Raw genomic sequence first — 17819 nt, 5'->3', positions numbered from 1 at the left:
TACTGTGAATTAAAAATTAGAATTAAAGTTTGTATATAAAATTTATATATTCATCTATATAAACATATATATATATATAAATTACTAGAGTTTTAGAATGACCACATGAAGTTTTATGATATAAAGAAGCTCTATATAAATTCTGGTGAATATTAACTCTATTACTGGATATAAGTAATATTAAATAAAGGTTAACAACAGACTATAAAAACTGCTGTTTATATTTAAAGAATAGAAGAAGATTCTTCCACTTAGAAGATATTCATATAATTATAGGATGAAAACATATAAATTTAGTATGAGGATTCCTTTTAACAGAGTGCCAAATAACTTCCAGAAATAGCAATATAAAGTTCATACCAGTAAATACTGCCAAAACACCTTTGTTAGCACTAAGTAATGTATTTTTGAAGTTTTCTCCAATTTCCGAGGTGAACATGGTATTGTGACTATATATATTAGCATTTCTTGAACTCATAATGAGCTTGAAATTTTTTTTCAAATGTATGTTGGTTATTTGCATTTCACTTTGCAATTGCCTATTATATATTTTTTTTCTATTTGGATTTTCATATTTATTTCATGAAGCAGATACATAATTATTAATGGCATCCACCATTTTTGGAAACTGTTTTCATCTGAGCAAAACATCTTCAAAGGTCACTCTCAGGCAATAAGAACTGGAAGGAAACAACAAAATTATAGTTAAATTACTTTCCATCGGGAATAACCAGTTAATACAGGGGAAGACAGGACAAAGGAAAAAGAGAGGCCAGAAAGGAGAAAAGGGAGAAAAACAGGAGGAGGGGCTCCAACAGGGGGTGCCAAGCAACAATTTTTCCAGTGCCAGGATGACCCAAGACTCTTAAGAATAGGGGTTTCTCATATTCACAGTTTGTGCTGTTACAATGAAGATCAATTCAATGGATCAAAAACAAAGATAATGCAAGCCCCTGGGAACTTGAGGAATATTGGGGACAGCATTGGCCTTACCATTAGAAGCAAGATTATGACCTTAATCTCTAACTAATTATATCTTTACCATAAAGAGGAACCTCGGGTGACCTGCAAGTTGGCATAGTAATTACGGCTCTGGAGTCTCCCTGTGTTGGCTCCTATCTGGATCCCACAATCAGTGGCCTTATGAACTCAATCTCTCTAAAACACATCTCTTCTGCCAAACGCAGATAATACTGGCATCTACATGATACAGTTCTTAGGAGGATTTAGTGAAATAATCCTGATAAAACCCTCAGATCAGCGTCTGAAACAAAGTTAAGTACTCATTAAATGTTAACCTGCTTTTATATATTTCTGTGCGCATGTGTATATTATATAATTAGGAACAAAGGATTGTCACGATAGAATTGTGTATCCTCTGATCTTCACTACAAAGTCCATATGTGTCTTTTCTATGTGCTATAACATTTTTCACAACTATGATTTTTGTATTACATGGATATACCTTATTGAATGTGTTAAAGTGAAAACTAATTTATTTCTCCAATTATTACTATATTGATATATATGTGCAGATATAAAAATACATGTTTGCCTGTATTATAAATTAAATTACCTCGATTTGTGTTTGTTGGATAACTAATGCAATCAAGGGATTTTTATCACTGATTGGCATTGATTACTTCTTTTTTAAATTGTTTGCTTATATTTTATTTTTACTTTTTTAAATCATTTATTATTATTATTCTATTACAGTTGTCCCAGTTTTTCCCCCTTTGCCTTCCTGCACCCGGCCCACCCCCCACTCCCACAGTGGATTCCCACACTGTTGTCCACGTCGGTGGGTCGTTCGTACACGTTTTCGTCAAGTCCCTTCCCCTTCTTTCCACCATTATCACCCTCCCCCATGTTTTTAAGTTGGGGCATTTGTGTGTGATCTACATCTTTAGCATTACTGAAATAAGAAAATGCGTATTATGCGCTATGTGCATAACTAACTGATGTCCTTTTTATTTTCAATCTGTTAAAATTGTGAGGATTACCTAATTTCTATATTTTTCTTATTAGTTTATTTATTTGATTGCTTATACTCCAGAGGTTTTTCTAGACAGAATTAAGGCAGCTTATAAGAATATAAGCATTAAAGTTAAAGATCTAAAAGGAAGTTAGAACCTAGCCTAAGCAAAATGCATGACATCACAAATGCCTTCATATTTTCTCAGGTTGGATCTAAACTGTAGCAGCAAAATTGAAAGAAAAAAAGTTCTGTTCAAGCAGGAAACTTGCAAACTGTATAAAGCAAAAATTAAATTATTCCTATGGGTAAAAACAAATACTGGAAAATATGTATCTTTTTAAAACATGCTCTATTTTTCTTCTTTTTTCTAAAAGACTGCACATTTTGCTTTTTATCATGCTTACTGTTTGTTCTGCCTCCTGAAACAGAATGTGAGCCCCATGAGAGGGGGGCAGTCTGTGTATTCAGCAATGAAAATTGCAACTCTCAAGCTGTGGATATTTAAGTTTATTTTTTATATTTATTTTGCATCAAATTTGCTTATTCTGTATTAATTTTCATAACAGTTTCTATAGTCTCTTAGGTTTTCCATATTTACATCAATATAGTTTGAAAATAATTAAATGTTTATTTATGTTTTATGAGACTCTTGTGGATATTATATTATGTGAGATAATATGAATTCCTCAATGATCAACAGTAATTAAAAAATAACACAAAGACAAAAGTTCAATCAGAGCATTCGGTCTCCTAGGAAACAGGAATGGTTTCGTAGGTTGCAGAGAGTATATCGAAGAATTCATTTTCATTCACCGATTTATCTGATGCTTATTGAATCCTTAATAATGAACAAAGACACAAAGATGTTTGAACCAACACTTGCATCTTGAAGTGAGCCTCCAGAGGCAGGAAGGTAGACGCATGGCAACAGCAGAAGGGGCCGAGCACCTGGAGCTGCAAATGCTGCCTGAGTGTATCAGGAAATGCTTCAAATGTGGAGTGATGTAGGAATAAAAATTCATGCATATTTTAGATATTAGGAACAATAAAAGGAAAAAAGAGACACCTGCCTTTTCAAAATGCCATAGGAACTCAGTCTGCACGCTTTTTGAAATCAATGGCAGAGAAAAGAACGTTTCAACCTTGCTGATCTCTTAGAGAAGAAAAACGTGCATGGCATATTAAGTGACACACTGTGGATTTCAAAAATGTGATCTCCACTCGTGTGGCTTTTACCAAACTTATTCTGCTGTGCGGCTATTCCTGATAATTCAAAGGGCAAAAGCTACAATACTGGTTTCAAGCTGTCTTTTTACAGTCGTTGAATTAGCATAATGAGCTACAGGGCATTAGCTAGTGCTTATTTCTAAGCCCTGTGAAATTACTTCATAACATTTCCTTTTCTCTTTCTCTGAAAAGGAAGTTATAGTGTATAAAGTGAGAAATCGGGGCCCTGTAAACAATGTTCAGGAATGACTTGCAGCCATTGTAAATATCACCTGAGTTGTTTACAAGGAAGATGTCATGTCTCACTCCCTTGAGAGAAATGTGGCGATGTTTTTCCCAGTGTTCTCTTGGAGTATATTGGTAGATGTTTAGTCTTTTACTCTATTTCCCAGTTTTATTAGGTATAATTGATAAATAAAAACTTTATTTGTGAAGCATATCATTTTTAGGATACTCACAAAAAAGGGATCAATAAAACAAACATCCATGAGCTTATGGACCAGCTTTATCAAATCTTAATATTTTTGTCTTATTCACTTGACTATTTTTCAGCTGGAATCAGTTAGCATTTATGAAACTCATACTAATTTTTTAAAAGTCATATTTAGCTTTACTTAGAATAAAATATTTCAATATACTATAAGTACACCAAAAAATATATATAGCCCAAGGTCACAAGATCATTCTCTGTAACCATAAATATATAAATATATATATATATATATATATATATATAGAGAGAGAGAGAGAGAGAGAGAGAGAGATGATCACAAGATCATTCTCTGTAACCATAAAAATATATAGATAGATAGATAAGATCACAAGATCATTCTCTGTCACCACCACCCGGGCTAAGAAACAGAGCACGCGCTGACACCAACAAGCTCCTTTCTTGTCCTCTTCCATTGCTAACTTCCCTCTTTCTTCTTCCAAAATAACCACAATCTTGACCATTTCTACTGGGGATCTGGAGTCAATAACAAACCCAGACCAACTAAAGCAAGTATTTGTGACACAAGTTCATTGACACTGCACTTCGGTTTCCCAGAAAGTCAATCTGGAAATTCCTGGATTTTTGTTTTGCTAGTCCGGAAGACTGCTAAAGCACTTCCTGAGTGAGTAGTAGCACCTCAGTCACCTCTTCCCGAACTGACAGACCAGCCCCAAATTCCAGGCTCACGTTGCTTAAACTGCATCTTCTCCAATGCTTGGCCCATTAATTGGTCACAGTCTTGCTAACTTGCCTACGTATGAACAATTTTCAAGTAAATTATTTTAGTCCTTTAAAAATTCTCAGACACTAGCCCTGGCTGGTGTAGCTCAGTGGATTGAGCACGGGCTGTGAACCAAAGCGTCGCAGGTTCGTTTCCCAGTCAGGGCACATGCCTGGGTTGCAGGCCACGGCCCCCAGCAACCGCACATTGGTGTTTCTCTCCCTCTCTCTTTCTCCTTCCCTTCCCTCTCTAAAAATAAATAAATAAAATCTTTAAAAAAACTCTTTAAAATATATATATATACAAAAAGAAGTCATATTAAATTTATGCCGTTTGGTACTAAGCATCTCAGTTATTACAAGAATTTTTCCTGTGCATTCACAGCAGTTTGACCTACTTATATCCCACTCAGTGCCCCTTTTATTCATTATTTTAACACAAATATATGTGCAATTGTTAAATAATAATAATGTGGTGACATAGAACATCATCTACATTCCAAAATCCAAACCCTATTAATCATTTGCCCAGAGCACCTGGCAGAGAAGCCTGGCCCGTGTGAATACAAGGGGTTTAAACACCCTCTCGCAGCGCGTTGTGCTGACAGAACAAAGAGTGGGAGGGGCGGTCCTCACTCCTGAACATTTTCTGAAATCCATCTTTAAACAGAAAGCAGGCGGTTATGGGGTGGGTGACAAAGCAATGAATCATGTCACCTGAGTCCTGCCACTGACCTTGAGGGCACACCGTGCTTTACCGTGCTTGACCCTGGAGAGTTCTTCATCGCGCTGACACCTGGCTTTCTCGTAGGAGTGGGATATGTTTTCTGCTCTATGTTTCTCCTTTATGTTTCATAATTGAATAGCTTCTGGCCAGACAATGTTTAATAAAAGGATTTCTAAGTCATAGTCTGAGGTTTGCTAACACACACTGTTTCCCGAGCATTGGACTCAATTCAGGGGGTTTTCTTTTTTAAAGAACTGAGAAAAAGTATTAGACATTCCCTGAAATTCTTCAAAACCTCTAAAGCGCTGGTGGACTTTCCTATAAGGTAAAAAACGTATGGGTATTTATTGTAAATTATAGCTTTCAATATATTTACACAAAAATATGTGTTTTGTTGCTGGTGACACCTGTTACCCATTCACTTTCCCCCTAGAAACTGTAGCCTAATTTTCCAAATCATTGTGGTCAAATGACAAGACAGTTAAAGAACGTGGCACGTTTATCCTGAAGATAAAGAGAGGCCATTTTGAGCCACGTAACTGGCTTTGGGTTTGGGGAACATCCCTACAGAGATAGGATCAGGGAAACACCACCTACAGTTGGGGGAACCCTGGCTACGAGGCACTCCAGAGAAGAAAATAGGACTGCTGGGAGGAAAGGGTTGCCCCGGAGTTGGAAAGGTGTGAAGAGAACCACGAGCATTTCAGCTGGGCCCCCTCCCCTCGTCCTGCGCTCTCTGGCTGCTTGGAGGCCAGCGACTGACACGTCTGGGTCAGAGACTGTCTCCAGCTGCATCCTCCAGCCCCCCAGGGATGGGCTGCAAATGGCTCCCCTCTTCCTCTGCCACCCGCGTCGGCAAGCTTTGGGACAGTCTGCAGATGGAAGGAAAGTTCTTTCTCTTCTGTTGGCATTTCAAATAATCGGGTAGGATCTAGATAGAGATCATAGATCAAAAATGGTAAAGATAAAAGCCTTAAAGTCTTTAAAAAATACTTCCTATCCTAGCAGGAACTGGTGCTCAATTTTCATATCTTCTGAGTCTGATTTGGGATGTGTGTGTGTGTGTGTGTGTGTGTGTGTGTGTGTGTTCTCTACAGAATAAAGGATGCATACCTGATAAGACTATTATATTACTTTTTTTAATTTTTAAAAAATGTTTCTTGATTTTAGAGAGAGTAAAAGGGAGAGAGAGAAACATGGGTGTGAGAGAGAAACATCCATTGGTTGTCTCCCATACTCACCCCAATCAGGGATCAGACCTGCAACCCAGATAGGGCCCCTGACCAGAAATCAAACCCACAACTTTTCGGTGTACGGGTGATAATGCCAACCAACTCAGCCACACCAGCCAGGACTTAAATTTCAGGCCTTTATGTTTCAGATGTAAAACATGTCATATAGTATCTGGCACAGCGTGGGCGCTCAATATATACTGATTCCCTTCTTTCCACCCCAATCCTTTCTTGGCTAACAGCCAGAAGGTGAGGGTTGTCACAGGGCAGCTGGATAAAAATATATATTGGTAATCCCTAAACATGGTGCTAATGATAAAGAATAGAGGCCCTAAACACCTGTAACTTTCAGTTTGCCTTAGAAGTGCCCGGGTCTAGCGAAGCATGCTCAATATGCCTAAGTCTTTTGTTTCAACTGTATATAAAGCTGACATTCTTCTTTCATTGAGCCATGTATCTACCTGAGGAGTAGCCATGCTGTAGGGACTTTCTTATATATGGAAATCTTGAGATAAAATATTTTAACTTACCTTCTTTGGGAGTTTTAAAGTAAACTCCTACTAAAAAGGAATGGAATGGAAAGTTAAAACCCAATAAACTTCCACGTGCTGCTAGAAGGCTGTGATTCTCAGACACACTGTCCAAAGTTTCATAAATGTGGCTCTCATGGCAATTATCCTCCATACTCTGGGGACCCCCAAAAAGTAGAAGAAAAACTACTGATTTGCCCGCATATCATAGGACAAACTTGGCAGAAGTTTTCCAAAAAGTCACAGACAGAATGGGAATGAGAGGGAGAGAAACACAACGGGAAGAATATCCATATGCTGCCCCTCTCCCTGACCAGGAACCAAACCCACACCCCAAGCACGTGCCCTAACTTGGAATCCACCTAGCAACCTTTTGCTTTGTGGGATGACACCCAACCAACTGAGCCACACCAGCCAGGGCAAGGCTGTCACTTGTAACAAGACGGTGAAGCTGCACTGCAACTCGGAGCTGCCATCCTAACAAGCAGGGTGCTCTGTTCTGCCCCGTACATCCCTCTACTCCAAAGGTAACCAGATCACTTCTCCTCGGGATGTGGAGCGAGGAGGGCAGTTTCCACCCCACTTATGCCAGATAAAAAGTCCTCTATCCCACTGCCACTGTGATTAAGCCTTTTCTGGCTACGAAACAAGAGAGTAGATTTAAATATCAGAGGTTGGTTAGAAATTCTGCACATACTCTTTTGCTCTTGAGATTCTTTGACACATCTTTCTGTGAATTTCTCAGGCCTCTTTTTCAACTGTCTTACTTTTCCCATCCAAATAACTAATGTATCACATAAGAAGATCATCAGGATGTAACAAAGGAACTGTGTGTCCTCCACTTCTCTCCTTACTAGGAAGCGAGCAAGCTCAGTTTCTGCGCAATGCTAAAGGGACATTCTGGAGGGAGCCGATAGTGGACACCACTCACTCAGCATAAAGAACGCGTCCAGTGACTCGTAATTTTACCTCTACCCCTTTATTTACAAGTTACTTCTCTGTGTGTTTCTGTGTGTGTGTGTGTGTGTGTGTGTGTGTGTGTGTGTCTATCCTTGCCTCTTTCAGCACCGTAAAGAGTGCTGGGGGCAGCGTGTTTAGGTACAAAAATATCTTGGTTGCAAATATAATATACCACTCCTGTACATTCCCTCAGAATGCTGGGAATTAATTAAAATCCTAACCTAGAACAATATTCTCACAGAAAGTCCCTTTAGTCTGAACTGCACGAGGAGGGAAAAGGAGAATTTCTAAACTAGACATATTTGCCCAAGGGTGTCTCTTAATTACCACTCGGTTCTTCCTCTGGGGCTGGCATTAACTCCTGGCTGTGCACTCTCCACCCCAACGTGTGACTAATCTAATATCAGAGCAAAAAAATGTTGAGAAGTACCACCTGGCATAAAAGAGCTAGGGCACTAAATAAAACATGCAATTTATGTCTAATAAAAGCTAACAATGACCTTGAACAAGTCATTAAAACTCATTGTTAACTTGTCTCTGCATCTGAAAATGAGAGTTTAACTCCGACCTCTAATATCCCTTCAAAATGTTATAACACTCAAATTATGTCATTAATTTTCAGTATCTTATACAGTAGTTTCCTGAGATGCTTTTCTTGTCTTTGGCTGGAAATTCACACCACACCCGAATTTTATCGCAAACCCCAGCGTCTCACAGAGGTCAGTCTCCTGCCTGGGAAGAAAGCCCGGCCCGCAGAGCTAGCACGCAACGCGCACAGCAGACAGACGCTTAACTCAGTGTGTGACCCTTTCCCGTTTCCCAGGCTGATCTGAAGCCTCCACTTTTTGCACTGGGTGCCCGTGGGGAATTATCTGAAGAAGTGAAGGGGAAGACAGAGGAGCAAATTTTGTATTTATCCACTTAAACCGGGCTGCGGGATGGAACTCCATGCCGTCCCCGCCTCCGCCAGCACCGCCGTTTCCCCAGGTGTGTGCGCAGGAGGTTGAGTGGAAGGAGAGAAGCACTTTTACTCCTTTCTTCTTATTTAATTCTTAGGGAAAAATCAATAGTTCTTTTCTACGAGTTAAGGGGCACAGGAGTAGACATAATGATGAAAATACTTGCAACACATGGCTTTTTGAAGGTCATAATCTTCTCTTATGTTACACGAATCCATATGAGAAGCTATTGTATTTGTCACAGGAGAATTCTTACACAGTGATAATATGTTACTTGTATCTTTGAAGCATGAGACTATTTATGAAATGATGAATTAGAAAATATGTATATTTGAACCCTCACGGATATGCATTTTATATTATTTCTTAAAGTGATAAGTGAGAATAATTTTATTGTTGTATTTAAAAATAAAAAATTGTATATAATTATGTTTGAGTAATGAAATAGCATGTTATTAGAGATGGAACATGGTGAGAGGAATGTGTTCCAACATTTCTTAGGAGGAAGATTAAGGGTCTGAATTTATAACTGTGAGCTTCATACAGATGTCCCACTAAGCATGTACATAGTTGTAAAAAATTTATTCCACAACAAACATTTACCTGCTATTAGCACTCCTTCAAAATAAATCTTTTTCCATTTATGTACATGTGAGGTCCAGAAATATTCATTTAAATTTCTACAGAGGATGGTTAAAAATGCCTTAAAATATCCTAATGCTATAAGCCTCATCCAAGGTGAAAGTGCAAATATTTCTAAAAATTTTAAACATTGCTAAAGGTTAAAAATAATGTTTCTAAGTAGAAAAATAAACTATCGAGAGTCTAAAAGATCATATTTAGACATTGCAATTCATCTATACTTTTAATTTTCTTTTTCGAAAAATGATGTTCAATACATAATTCTACCATTATAAATAAACTTCTTTATAGAGTGATGTTCCATGGTGCCCAGGAAGGTATTATTTGATATATTTGCTACATTTTTCTCTACTTTGGTTTTTGAGAAGATTTATAGGCATTCCTCTAGTTAGCCAGCAGATGTGATTTCAGGATGATCTGTATCCATCACAAAGTGCCACATGTTTCTTATTTAACTTTGTTTCCATGGATACCTGACGATGCTTCTGCACTGTCTTTTCGGTTTCCTGAAGAAGAATAACTTCCATTATTTTGGCATGAGACACCTTAGAATGCCCTCTGTCAAGCATAATTAGAATTTCACTGCCCCGCATCTCCACTGCAGTGGACGGACCGCCTAGAGGGGCCTTGCCGTCCACTGTCTGACAAACGTGCTCTGGAGTGTATGAACCGAAGTGAATTTGAACCGGACAGGTTAGAGCTGTCCATGTGAAAGTCGAGATAACGGTGCGGAAATGCACATATTGAGACACTTGTTAGTTCGCTCATGACTGGTCCACTTATTAAATAGTGGTTACTTTGACAGAGTAGGTCATATGCTATGTCTATAGAGAGAAAAAGAAACCATATCCAACTCCATGGCTCCCACAGTGTTTGCAAATTGAGTTTTAAGCTACCGTCATTTCATAGAAACAAAGTATTAGGTTGGCATTGGTCTAAAAACTTCCTCACACTGTAAGGATGACAAAGGAAAGTCCACTTGAAATACCGGAAGGAAGGAAGAGCGTAAGGGGGAGAGAGCAATTACTTCCAACAAAGTCACACCTAACTCCTCAGGGCGCCTGACCTCACGCTGCTTCTCCTCACCTACCTGACTCGGTTAAGAGTGATCCCTCTGCCTGAAAGCTTCACGCTGCCTCTCTTTCCAAGCACGGTCTAATTCCCTCTTTTCCTTTTACAACACTCCAAACCTTCTTCCAAAGCATTGCCTTCATAGCTTAAGTGTGATGTTTATTACACTTCATATCAGTACTATAAGTTCTTGCCCCATGCAGGGGTGCCCAACCTATGGCCCACGGGATGGCTGTGAATGCGGCCCAACACAAAATCATAAATTTACTTAAGAGATTTACTTAATCATAAATTTACATAAATTAAGAGATTTTTCTGTGATTATGTGTCGCAGTGTATTCAGTATGTGGCCCAAGACAGCTCTCCTTCTTCCAGTGTGACCCAGAGACACCAAAAGGTTGGCCACCCTTGCAAGGGACTTTGAATACAGTGATATGTTGTTTTTACATACATTCAAAAGGGTTTGACATAGGGTTCACCCTCAAAACATGTTTAATGAGTGAGGAAATGAATGAAAGAATGATTAACCAAGGAAAAATAAGACCAATCAGATCTTTACAATACTGGTTTTCAGTTCAGATATGGGTGGAAAACTCTAAAGCAATTCATCCTCGATACCATTTAAATATTAGACCATGTCTCTGTAGAAAAACTGTGCCCTGATTTTTTGTACTATTTGATTAATAAAACTATAGCACGTACCCCCATGGCAAATGAAATAGATGCTGGACGTGTCTGAGTGATAGTATCTAGTGACTGCAGAGCAAGCATATAAGATGCAACCGGTGAATCAAACGAAGAAGACAAACTAATCTGAACTAATCTGAATCAAACTAATCTGTTAATGAGTATTGAAAAATGAATGGTGTTTAAATGGAAAACGTAAGACTTTATAGTAGTAACGAGATAGAATGGGGGAAGCATACATGGAAAATAAAATCTGTTTCAGAAGTTCTAGGAGAAAGCTGTAATTCTATCACAGTCAGGTGAGAATAGAAAATCAATATTAGGTTTTTCCAATTAGCTCAATATAAATTATGAGGGCTTGGATGAAAATAGCACCTGTTTAAATAGGAAGGTAAGGAGAAATTACCATCCTTATTTGAGAAAGAAGAAACGGAAGTTGAGGACGGCATGAACGCGTGGGAAGTGAAAAAGAACGGGCGTGAAAGATGCACTAGGGTTGCTTTCTGCCCCGGCTACCCTTGAACTGAGATTGGTACTGAGGTAGGATAATCCTGAATAAAGAACTTCTGAATGATATATTTCTTAGGGAAGCCAATCAAGTCAGCCTTGACATGCTAATTTTGAAGGATTTACATAGAGAGGTGGAGAAATACTGATAGAGTTGAAAGCCCCAGGAGAGAAGATGAGAACGTTTGAAGTAATCAGTACCAAGTCCTTGAATGTACGACCGTTATAAAAGAGGGAACAGAAAGCAAAAGAAACATAGACTTAAGAATTAAATATGGGGTTAATGAGGATGGCATCAAAGAGAAAGATAAAAAAACACACATGGGAGGCAAAGAAAAAAGATCTGAGAATCATGCAAGTATGAAAGAAATATCCAAAGAAGTATCTAAGAAATAACCAAGAAGAGGAGTCAGGCAACTTTGTTATGTGCAGAGGAGGTGATCCTGGTAAGAACTGAGTAAATGTAGTGGGTACATCCAGAGTATTATAGATAATTAGTGCTTGAATGACAAAGACATAATGAAACATAAAGGAAAAACTGAGAAGGGACTGAAAGAAATCTGAAATTTATTATGTGCTCAGAATGGCCTTAGCCAATATACATACTTATTTATTTCTCACAACTACATAAAGTAAGAACTGGTTCAGAAGAGACTGAAGGAGACACAATTACCCACACAACTGGATCCTCTGAAATTGCTGGACATGGAGAAGTGGGTAGACAGGCTCTTTGTGGGTAATCAACATTTCATCAAAAAGGATCAAGGAAATTACGATATAAACTATCCAGAACTATCACAAGCCCAAGTGAAGCTTTTGTTTTGAACTTTTTAATTTAGGAGAAAGCCCAAATTGGCAAATATCTGAAGACAAGTAGACAGTTGGTAATAGAATTCTAGGACAAGAGGGAGTAGCGTTTTATTGTTCTCGCAAAAATAGCTCCTGGAAACCTATAGTTATAAGACTAGAGAAAACTTTGAAAAGAAAGCAAAATGCAAAGGCATTGCAATTTAGACAGACAAAAAACTTTTATAGCAAGACATCCAAAATGCTACCTCATATCTAAGGCACGGGCAAGTCATATTGCTGAGGTATGTGAGAAAGCCAGATCCATCAAGGATCCTATTTTTATTTAAAAAAAACACCTGAAAACAACATAAAAAATGAACAAGCAGTGCCTGGCTTTTGGTGATAAAGTAGATGATTCTGAAAATTGTTCAAAACAATACCAGCTAAGGTTAATAGGCTTGCTGGAAGGTTGGGAGTTAGGTAGTCAGCCAGTTTTATAGAGGTATACCATGAATGATATACCAGCAAATTCTTCAGGGTTATTTATGTTGTATTTTTTTTCTCTTATTGTCAGCAGAATGTATACATCATATGTCATCTTCCTTCCTCTCACTGAAAACTTTCTTGGAATAGTGTTTTTAAATAGCTTCCATTTTGATGGATAAAACAATCAAACCAAATCCAATTAGACTGAAGTTGATGATACCTGGTAGTATTCATTATTTGAGTTTTGGAGTTTTGTGAAATCATTTGAAAAGTTGGCAACCTTTTAGTAAGGGTGTAGGCACTGGGAGCAGTTTCCATCATAATTTTACAATCAGTATCCGGAAAGTGTGCTTCCTTAGATGTAAAATGAGCACAATGATACCTACAGTGCAGAGTGGATCTGAGAGTTAAAAGGTCTTGTAAGCCTGCTTGAATAGCACCTGTTACATACCAGTAGAAAAGTGATAATAAGGGGCTTGAAAGACACATTGAAATACTACATTAAAGTGTATTTTTCAAAAAGGTGAAAGTGTGGCTGTCATCTAAACACAGGAGGAACACGCTGCACCTTCGCCGTTTAACTCATTAATTAATGAGAGGACACAGCAGATGTAGCAGATGGCCAGTGGATTATGCTAAAAGCAGACACATGTGTGAGCAAACAGAAACACCGAAATTCATGTCTTCAACAGATGAAAGAATTTGCCTCTTCCACAGGATTTGCAGGACTCGGTCACACCTTTATGAGCCAAAATGCATCTTCACGTATATGGACAAGAAGTATGCATTTCACCATCAGTTATCTACTCCTCACAAAGTTACAAAACAGCTCAAAGGTTATGAGAAGTAGACATAAGTAGATGTTTACACTAAACCAGATACCTAGTAATAACTTTGTCTATTTCCATGTGTCCATTCACACTTATTTTTCTGAAGGCCTTCCTACCTTAAGTTCATTGTAGCATCAAAAAAAGATTGTTACAGGTCATAGACTGGTTTCTTTAGGTTTGATCTGATTATTTATGTAGGTCCAGAAAGAGTTTTAATTAGCCCGTTGGCATTCTTGTGCAAATCAAGTGCCATGAAGTATTGAACAACCCACAAGATCAAAAAATTCATTGCTCTCTGTAAGTTTTCATCAAGAATTTCAGATCATACTTTTAAATGTTTCTATTTATTTTCCACCCAGAGGATAGGAAAACAGACCCAAGAAACTATCTCCACAAAATTTCAACTATGCTACCTATAACTCTGTGTGAATTCTTCCCTTCCAGAAACCCCAAAAATGCTGTAAGGATCCTGGTTTGCCAGGAATTTGTCTGTGTTACCACCTGAAAGATCTCATCCTGCAAGGCAGATGTAGAGACAGCTTTTTCTAACAGAACCTTGTAGACACTGGCACTGTCCATAAAGCCCACGTTATTCTCCAAAACTGGCTTGGCACCCGGATTCAGTGAGCATCTTTTTCAAACAGGACACTCCAGGTCCGGCCGAGATCGCGCACTTTGCCAAGTACATCCTGGTGCAAAGTGAACAGATTCTTATGGAACCCATGCACTTCACACGTCTGTCATGAAAAATAAGGAGACTCAGTAAGATTTCATGAAGCTGGGAGGTCAGTGAGTAGCAGATAGCGCTATTAACCGTCCTATTTGAATGGGTAAGAGCAGAGGCACTACGTGGTTGTGGGCTGTAAATACGAAACAGCTTAAGTGAAAGGAATTTGTATTTGTCTGGGAAACAGAACATTAAAACGACCCCAACAATATTCCAAATACATAAATAAAGTGTAATTTCTCTTATCAGGCCATTCAACCCTGTGGGATTAGTTTTTGTCCCATTGGGTTACCCGTCCAGTGGCAGGTGGATGACTTTGACATCAAAACAAGTTCCGGGAACCCCGGCTCAGGCCACCGGTGGGATCTGAAGGTACTGAGTGCTCCGAGTCCACGCCCACGAGCCCACCCCTTCATGTGGACAGTTCGACGTGCCCAATAGATACTTTTCCATGGAGTTTTGAAACCATCTTTCTTCCTTGAGAACACATGCTCTGGCCATTGCTTACAGCAGAGCCTTCAAAAAAAAAAAACACCTAAAATAAAAACTCTCTGTAGATGACACAGGATTCATTTCTGGCTGTGGTTAGTTTATTTCTGTAAGCAATAGTATCAGGAGAGAGAAGAGTAAATTCTCCATTGCAGGCCCAGACGTAACTGCCCCATAGGGGTTTGATCAGCGCTCTCCCTGGAGATAAACACGTATTATGGAAAGAAGCACACGGACAAATTTCCAGAGCCTTCCTACAAAGCACACTGTTTCTGAAATATTTATAGCGATAACACCATACCTATACAAATTGAGAAAAGGCTGAGTATATATTCTGATCTGACGATTTTCTCTGCAACTCTTAAAATGCCAACACATCAGACAAAGATGCCAGTTTTTAGCATTTCCCTGTATGTACATAAAGAGTAAAAGGAAATATGCACTCTTTCTCAGGAGCTGTCTGGAAAATCTCAGAGAAAGTTCCAACTGGATTTTTTCACAAGTTGAGTGTGGATGTTGGAAAGTGAAATAAAAAAAATTGGCAGAGATTTGGGCACTTGATTAGGATGGGCTCATAGGCACCTGAGAAGCAGGTATTTTGTATTTAATCAATGTGACAAAACACTTTAAGAAAATAGAAAATGACACAATTGTCAAGAACTATAGCTCTATCATAAGTAAAAAATGGGCTTTTCCCCCTCCTTTCTTTAAATAGTAAAGATTATAAATTCAGCATAAGGCACTGAAAATTAATTTGATGCAATACAGAATCTCTATCTAGGCAAATTGCATCAAATTAAAAAAAACTCTCCTATTGTACCTAAAGGCACTAATTAAAAACCATAGAAGCAAGCCATCCAAATTGAGAGAACTTTGCTAAAATGTTAACACTTTCATCTTTGTGTGTGTGTGTGTGTGTGTGTGTGTGTGTGTGTGTTTAAGGCATGCGCGCTATAAGCCAAGGCTAACAAAATTCCCTTCTGAACGTTGCCCTTGCTTGTGCTCCTTCTCTTCTTGGAACCCAGGGACGCTTTCCTTTAGGGCAGAGGTTCTCCCAGTGGGTCCACAGGGTTGAAACAGCCTCCAGGACAACATCGAGGCTGCATTTATGTCAAATGTGACGTGTGTATTGTCACTCTCTGCAAATGAAGTGAGGTGGTAAAAATGCCAGGTTGGAACTCTAACGCAGTAAATATGTACCGCACGCAGACAAGGAAGCTCTTTGGGACCCACAGAAGCGTAGAGGGTTCAGACCGAGAGGCCGGAAAACTGATGCAGTCGGAGAACCTCGCTCTCGTCTTTGATAAACAAAGAGACACACACATGGCATTTGTCTGTCCCCATTGCTCCTAGGATAGGTCCATAACTTTTAACCAAAGTAACTACTATTTCACAGAAAGTGCTGGGGTGGGATAAGCGAGACCTGACTTACACAAGCACTTACCTGACTCAGACTCCCCTGGCCACCCATAATGAAACTCTCTGAGGTCACTCACGTCTCTCTGACACATCCATGACCCAAAGCTGTGGCCTCTCTAGAGAATATTGAGGTAAAAGGGCATGTAAAATTAAAGTGATGCTTAGTGACCTTGCTTTGGTATTCTATCCCAAAATTATCCTGGTAATAATGAGTACCCATTAACTAGGGTAAATATCAGACAGATTTTACGTTATCTAAATATCTCAGAAATGTCCCCTGCACTCAGACTACAAAATGTAATTCCTATAGAAATAACACATTTAACAAAATAATTTCTCATTTTAGTTGAACAAATTTACATTTTTATTAATTGAAAGTACTACACATCAGTAATTTTTACCTTATTTGATCAATAAACTTGTATAAAATTGGGAAAACAAACCTAAGTAAAATAAAATGTGGGCTTTTTATCATACTTGATAGTAATAAATCAGAAAAAAACCACAGCTAGATTTTTAGAACAAAAATTATCCAATTGCTCTTGCAGAGTTCATCTTAATAACGTCAGTTTGGTGTCTTAAAGCTTGTGTTTTAGTAATTTTCCGTAAGAAGAAAGTTTGTGTAAGTTTAGGACATTTAAATTGTTAACATTTTAATGTCTTTTTCTGAGAATTTTAAAAATAGTCAACTTATACAAGTGTTTCTTTATCTCTATCGGGCAAACAACACAGAGTTCCTAGAATGTGAGATACTTAACAATCTAATTTGTTAATTCCCTTGGAGACAGTAAAACACTTCGCACATGGTGACAAAGGCCTTTCTGAATCCAGACACAAGACGCCTAGACACACAACGTGCTTACGGTTGCCGATCCATAGCTTGGCCACAGGCCAAGAGTAAACACGGAAACACAGATATTAAGGAGACATTTTTCCTTCCTGTGGGTACATACTTACTAATTTATTCGAGCTTCAGTTCCTCAAAAGAAAAGCCCATCAGGAAAGGATCACAAACCTTATTCTAGGTCATCTGTCACCAGCAGAAACCGGATCTCTGAAATCCAGCTACAGAGATCACCGGCCAGATCATCGAACCGAATTCCCCAACCACGGGTAGCACCAATACAAAAGGAAAAAAAAAGATATGCCAGTGAAACACACACCGAACCAAAACGCAAAGCAGTGGCACGGAAGAAAAGAGGAAAACACAAGTTCAACACCAAGTTCAACACAAGTGCTACTGCCACTCGGGTTCCGCCCTGGGAGCCCAGACAGAGCCGCAGACCAGTGGCCTGAAGCTCATGTGTTCCCCTGGCACTGCTCCTCCAGTGACCCAAATGAGCCTC

The sequence above is a fragment of the Phyllostomus hastatus genome, unplaced genomic scaffold, assembly GCF_019186645.2.
Source record: "Phyllostomus hastatus isolate PE091 unplaced genomic scaffold, TTU_PhHast_1.1 phas_contig_159, whole genome shotgun sequence".
Lineage (NCBI taxonomy): Eukaryota > Metazoa > Chordata > Mammalia > Chiroptera > Phyllostomidae > Phyllostomus > Phyllostomus hastatus.
The sequence above is the reverse complement of the archived record's forward strand: the minus strand, read 5'-3'. Positions refer to the sequence as shown.